Source organism: Polypterus senegalus, chromosome 1, assembly GCF_016835505.1.
Source record: "Polypterus senegalus isolate Bchr_013 chromosome 1, ASM1683550v1, whole genome shotgun sequence".
NCBI lineage: Eukaryota > Metazoa > Chordata > Cladistia > Polypteriformes > Polypteridae > Polypterus > Polypterus senegalus.
The window spans coordinates 307541788-307549059 of NC_053154.1; positions in this window are offsets into that span (position 1 = coordinate 307541788).

Sequence of the window (7272 nt, forward strand, 5' to 3'; positions counted from 1 at the left end):
TCTTGATGTACCAGAAGCAGTGCAGCATATGAAAGGCCCAGCAGAGACACTGTTCTTATTACCTCCTGCCAGCTCATCTGACGCCCACTATTCTATGTTCTCCCATTTAAATCTCTAATCTTATGAACTTTCCACTTTACTAAAACACATGATGCCCTGATACCAGATCATAACATACAATATCCAGCAGAGCCGTCAGTTACATGATCACTTTATTATTAGAACCATAAGAAATCTGACAAAGCAGAGGAGACCATTCGGTAGTTATCTTCTGAAAGACTTACAGATTAGAATCTTTTTTGCATGTTCTTTGACTATTAGTTTTGTTTGTTGTTTTGGTCTTCAAGGATCTTTCTGTTGGGCGGCACGGTGGCGCTGCTGCCTCGCAGTTAGGAGACCTAGGTTCGCTTCCCGGGTCCTCCCTGCGTGGAGTTTGCATGTTCTCCCCATGTCTGCGTGGGTTTCCTCCAGGCGCTCCGGTTTCCTCCCACAATCCAAAGACATGCAGGTTAGGTGGATTGGCGATTCTAAATTGGCCGTAGTGTGTGCTTGCTGTTTGTGTGTGTCCTGCGGTGGGTTGGCACCCTGGCCAGGATTGGTTTCTGCCTTGTTCTCTGTGTTGGCTGGGATTGGCTCCAGCAGACCCCCGTGACCCTGTATTCGGATTCAGCGGGTTAGAAAATGGATGGATGGATCTTTCTGTAATTGTGTGTATTAATCCTTCCTTCAGGTCTGACCAACAAAGTGCTTGGTGGTTTGTCCAATGAGTTCAGTTTTTGTCTCAGACCAGAGAATCGTTTCCCACCTGCTCTCAGAGTCCTTTAAAATGCCTTAATGCCATGTGTCACACATACACCTTGTCACTCACATGCACGTAGGTGACGGTTTACATGCTTGAATGTAAGTGTTTCTCCCCCAAACCAAGGATTGGCGCTGCCATCTAATGCTTCTCTCTTTTCTATCTCTGCAGACCAGCAGGAGAGCCCACATCCTAATGATGCAATTTCCCAAGAAGTCACAGTCTGGTGATGTAATTTCCAGTTCTGGTCTCAAGATCCCTCCTCTTCCTGTATCCGCCATGTTTCCTCACCTGAACAATTCTGTTTTGGACTCCAGTCTGTAAAGACTATTTTTATTTTGCATAAAATATACTGTGATGGTTTCCTCAAGCCTTTAAGATTGTTTCTGTTTCTCATTAGAGTGTCTTCAGACCTCCTCGCAGGCTCAGTCAAGGTATTTAATAGCCCGCCAAGAAGCCACCAGGTGAAGGCATTTAGCCCCCTACTCTCCAGCTGCCATAAAATCCTGGTTGTCATGAAAGGAGATGTCACATTACTGGCCAGAGCAACTCACCAGACGGAACTCCAGCTAGAGCAACTGCAACCTTTGTCTTTCGTTTTGCAATTCCTGCTTAAGGGGAACAAGCCAACAAGCATTGTTTTTGTTATTTTCCTGTCTCCGTTCAATAAAAGTGACAGCCCGATCAGCACCTCAAAATATTCTCACTGCAATCCTGAGCTGTCATTCCTGCAAATGTATTTTGCTCAAAAGGGGCTTCCATCTAGCCACTCTAGCCTATATATATGATTGATGGAGTAGAGAAAAAATGGTGTGTTTCCAATAGGCTTTCCCTTCTCAGTAAAGTTGTCGGTCACCTCCTTCACCAAGGACTTTCTAGTCTGGTTACTTAGTTTGGCTGGATGGCCAACATTAGAAAGACTCCTGGTGGTTCCAAACTTCTTCCAAATCACAATTATTGAGACCACTGCTCCCTTAGGAACACTTGAATCTTTACAAATGGTTTTATCCCCTTGCCCTGATCTATGCCTCACCACAGTTTGATCACGGAGGACTACAGAGAGTTTCTTGGGCTTGGTTTGGGCCCTGTGGCCCTTCTCTACACCGGTGCATGCCTTTCTAAATGATGTCCAATCAGTTCAGTTTCCCACAGGTGGTCTCCAATCAAGTTCTTGACACATTAAATTATAGGAAACAGGATGTTCCAGGCAACAATTTGGAGTGTCACAGCAAAGGGGCTGAATACTTACAAGAATGTGAGATTTTGCTTTCTGATTTTTAATACATTTGCAGAACTTACGTAAAACATGTCATTATGGGTTATTGAGTGTAGAGCGATGAGCAAACATGGAAAATGTATCCATTTAAAATGAAATCTGCAACACAACCAAGTGTGCAGAAAGTGAAGAGGTCTAAATACTTTCTGACTTTGTTGACTTTAGGAAGACTAAGAGTAACCATCTGCCACTGAACATTGATGGCTTAACTGTGGAGGTCATCAATAGCACCAAATTCCTTGGTGTCCACCTGGCAGAGAACCTCACCTGGTCCTACAACACCAGCTCTTTAGCCAAGAAAGCCCAGCAGCGGCTCTACTTCCTGCATAGGCTGAGAAAAGCCCATCTTCCACCAGCTACTCTAACAACATTCTACAGAGGAACCATAGAGAGCATCCTGAGCAACTGCATCACTGTCTGGTTTGGAAATTGCACGGTCATGGATCGTAAAGACCTATAACAGATAGTGAAGACAGCTGAGAGGATCTCTTCCTTCCATCATGGACATTTACACCATACGCTGCATCCGCAAAGCCACCAGCATTGTGAATGACCCAACACACCCTTCACACTCACTGTTTAGTCTCCTGCCCTTACCACCAGAATGTGTTTTCCCCCAAGCAGTCAGATTCCTGAACACTCATGGACATGTCTGATATCTGATATATGTGTTCTGCTCTGCAATGTTGCACATGTTTGCACATTTGACTCACATGTACCTTGTTATAAATTATGTGTCTTTATGTTATGTTTTCTGTGGTGGGCTGGCACCCTGCCTGGGGTTTGTTTTCTGCGTTGTGCCCTGTGTTGGCTGGGATTGGCTCCAGCAGACCCCCGTGACCCTGTAGTTTGGATATAGCGGGTTGGATAATGGATTGATGGATGGATGTTATGTGTCGTGGATTCTTCAGTGTGCTGTGTTCTATGTAGCACCATGGTCCTGGAGGAAAGTTGTTTTATTTCACTGTATGCTGTACTACTGTATATGGATGAAATGATAATAAATACTCTTGAATTTTGAATCTTGAAAGTACATGTGGAGAATGTGCAAACTCCCCAAAGACAATAACTGGGCATGGGATTCAATCTTAGGGATCAGAACAGCATGAGAACAGTTATTTAAAATAAAGTTTCATTGAGTTAGTCAGTTTCTCCTATTAATTGGCAAAAAAATGATAATAGTGAGTCAGCCTGGACAAAAAAGACATTTGTTATACATAACATCAAGGCCAACTGGCTTCATTCAGACCCTTTGACCACTGCCAATTAGATCCCTAACATGACTTAGATCAGCTTTACATTCTGGACATTTCTTACTCTGAAGTAAAAATGCATTTCACCCTGCAGTGTCTCCTCACTTTTGAGAAATCCATGCTTCAGTCTTGTTGATTTTGCTTAATTTCCAGGGGGCCAGGAGAAGGCTTTCGGTTGCTTCTGTTTATTTCTTACAGAATGTATCTCCCTCTTGAATGAGAGCATTTTTAGAGATAGTTTAGTTGAAAGAGTAGAGCTAGCCTAAAGAAGAAAAAAAAAAGAGAGAGAGAACGAGAGAGAGAGACGCAGAGCTCCTGCTGAGTGTGTCAGAAGGTGAACGCTCGTTGTGGAGGAGCCATCATTTAGCAGCGGGGACCTGAAAGTGTCAAAAGCAAACTGTGCAGAAAAAGGAGTTTCAGGCACTCAAGCATTGACCCATGGAACATTTAGAAGTGCGTGTCTTTCACTTCAGTCTCACACGCCTAGGCTTTGTATGCTTCTTTAAATAAAAGCATTCGGCTAAATAAATAAAAGCATCAAAGTAAGTTGATATGGGTCACTCTGAGTACAGTTTATGCTCATTAACAGTCACCTTCTCTCACGGTGTCAGCCTTCTGCGCAGTGCTGTCTGACAGCAAAAAGATTGTTAAAAAATCACAAACAAGGCTGAAACACTTTGAGGACATGAAGCCAAGGTGCCACAAAGAGTAGAATAAGGAGGTATGGCTCAGGGATGCACGAGGCCTGGAACAACAGCCCCATGTGTGATGTTCCTCCTCTTGCTGTGGTTCAAATCTTTGTTTTATTTCATTTTTGTTTATTATCAATTAATATGTTTACATTAGTATTGCTATTGCTTATTAGCATTCTTTGTTTTTCATTTTGTCAATGTTGTTAATGGCTCATGTACTTTGTGGGTGGTCCCCCAAGGGGCGGGCCCACCTGACAATGATTGCCAGGAGCTCCAACCTATAAATTCAGAGGGCCTCCCATAGTTCAAATGTGCTCTGGGAGTGGTGAGAGGTTTGTGTTTTGCTCTCCCTTTTCTAAATTTCTAATATTTTTGAACATTTCGCTCTGTTTTTTGACTTTGGTGGGATACAGTATTGGGATTTGTTCACTTTGGATTGCCTTTGTCTTTTAGGCATTTCCATTTTGCCTTTCAGCTCAATGGAGCTTGCTTTTGCTCACAAAATGATATTGTCAGGAATAAATCTTTACATTTTATAAGGATTCTTTAAGACTCTTTGTTTCTAGTTGGGTTTGTGATGGTAAAAAACCCTCCGCCACCCAAATGGAAGTGTAAGAGCCATTTTCCTAGTTCTATAAGATTCATGAATATTTTACTAGATGACAATGCATAATCTATGAGAGGTTCCTATAACCCCCGTGAATAGAATTGTATTGATGTATTCCTGCCATTTCTAACAGCTTTGAGTGAACAATGTTCTTCAGTTAGTGACAGCCTTGCCTTGAGTAGGTTATGGAAGACATAAGGTTTTAAAACATGCCTGGGCACATGCCTATGTGCCAACCGGCCTACGGGCCTTTTGAGTGTGAATTAACTCATTAAACAGCACTTATTTAAATGTTGAACCATATGCTTAAGGCATACAGAAGAAGAAATTAAGAACCTTTAAGTATAGAAAGAAGAAGTAAATAACCTTTAAGTATAGAAATAACTAAAGTTTCTCAGAAAAAGCTAAGTTTATAGAAGATGTGTTTTTTTCTTTTTTTTGCCTTTTATTCTTTGTGTTTAACTATTTTTCCTTTTATTCTCATGTGGATTATTTGCTTTTAACTTTAACTAAATACTTTTAAAAAAAAACTTTTGGACTGTGAGATTTCTTTAGACGCACGTTTTACCCGTGCCTCATTTTGCCTTTCTCCGGTGGCTACAGGAGGTATTTATGGGACATATCTCACCCATACCCCTCCTGAGTGGGGTAACATTAGTCTGTGGGGCTTAAACTTGGCAGTTCAGTTAGGACATAGGCTCCCTTGGCACTTGCTAGGAATTTGTATAAAACTTTGTTGGTATAATTATTATTATTATTATTATTTTGGTGCATAATTGTTTTGTGAATAGATGACTCAAACATGGCAAAAATGTCATGAAAGAACTTGAAAAAGACACAAAGACCAGACCAGGACCTTCCCTGGCCAAGGCAGATACAGGTATCACCCCGAGCAGCCTGACCCCAAATTTCACAGGCAGGCTTTGGCCTGCACAATCCTAGATTGGGGAACTGGCTTATTTAAATGTTTCAAAAAGATAAAATGTCTTTCAAGTAAGAGGATAAACCATTAAACCGCTGGTTTGGGAGACAAGTCCAATGAAGAACGGTTATAAAATGAGAATAGTATTTAAATAACAAAAAGAAAACAAAGTAAAATATGAAAAGGGCCAGCAACAGGCAAAATAAAAAGACAACTCAAGACTAACAAGTTCAAACTGAAATTCAAAAATCAAATCCAAACAGCTGGAAAATACACAAAACCAAAAAATCGAAGCAGTCTGCACAGAAAATGCTATGAACACTTCAATAAACCAATGAATGTCTGAGGGACTTACTGTCCAGTCTGAAATATAAAGGCAGAGGGCGGTGCCTTAGCAGTGACATCAAGGTGGCCCCTCCTCTCGGGGGTTCCGCCATAAAAAACAAGAAACATCAGAAAACTTACATACACAGAAATACTAAATAATAAGCAAACATGACAATAGTAACAAAATGACATAGAAACAAGAAATGCAAGCCAGGAATCAACCCCTACCTGTAACATAATAAAGTGTTTCCATTGTAGAATTAGTCGCTGTGATGTCACACATACTGTACAGGCGCCAGTCATAAAATTAGAATATCATGACAAAGTTGATTTATTTCAGTAATTCCATTCAAAAAGTGAAACTTGTATATTAGATTCATTCATTACACACAGACTGATGTATTTCAAATGTTTATTTATTTTAATTTTAATGATTATAACTGACAACTAATGAAAGTCCCAAATTCAGTATCTCAGAAAATTAGAATATTGTGAAAAGGTTCAATATTGAAGACACCTGGTGCCACACTCTAATCAGTTAATTAACTCAAAACGTCTGCAAAAGCCTTTAAATGGTCTCTCAGTCGAGTTCTGTAGGCTACACAATCATGGGGAAGACAGCTGACTTGACAGTTGTCCAAAAGACGACCATTGACACCTTGCACAAGGAGGGCAAGACACAAAAGGTCATTGCTAAAGAGGCTGGCTGTTCACAGAGCTCTGTGTCCAAGCACATTAATAGAGAGGTCGAAGGGAAGGACAAGATGTGGTAGAAAAAAGTGTACAAGCAATAGGGATAACCGCACCCTGGAGAGGATTGTGAAACAAAACCCATTCAAAACTGTGGGGGAGATTCACAAAGAGTGGACTGCAGCTGGAGTCAGTGCTTCAAGAACCACCACACACAGATGTATGCAAGACATGGGTTTCAGCTGTCGCATTCCTTGTGTCAAGCCACTCTTGAACAACAGACAGCGTCAGAAGCGTCTCGCCTGGGCTAAAGACAAAAAGGACTGGACTGCTGCTGAGTGCTCCAAAGTTATGTTCTCTGATGAAAGTAAATTTTGCATTTCCTTTGGAAATCAAGGTCCCAGAGTCTGGAGGAAGAGAGGAGAGGCACAGAATCCAAGTTGCTTGAGGTCCAGTGTAAAGTTTCTACAGTCAGTGATGGTTTGGGGTGCCATGTCATCTGCTGGTGTTGGTCCATTGTGTTTTGTGAGGTCCAAGGTCAACGCAGCCATCTACCAGGAAGTTTTAGAGCACTTCATGCTTCCTGCTGCTGACGAACTTTATGGAGATGCAGATTTCATTTTCCAACAGGACCTGGCACCTGCACAAAGTGCCAAAACTACCAGTACCTGGTTTAAGGACCATGGTATCCCTGTTCTTGATTGGC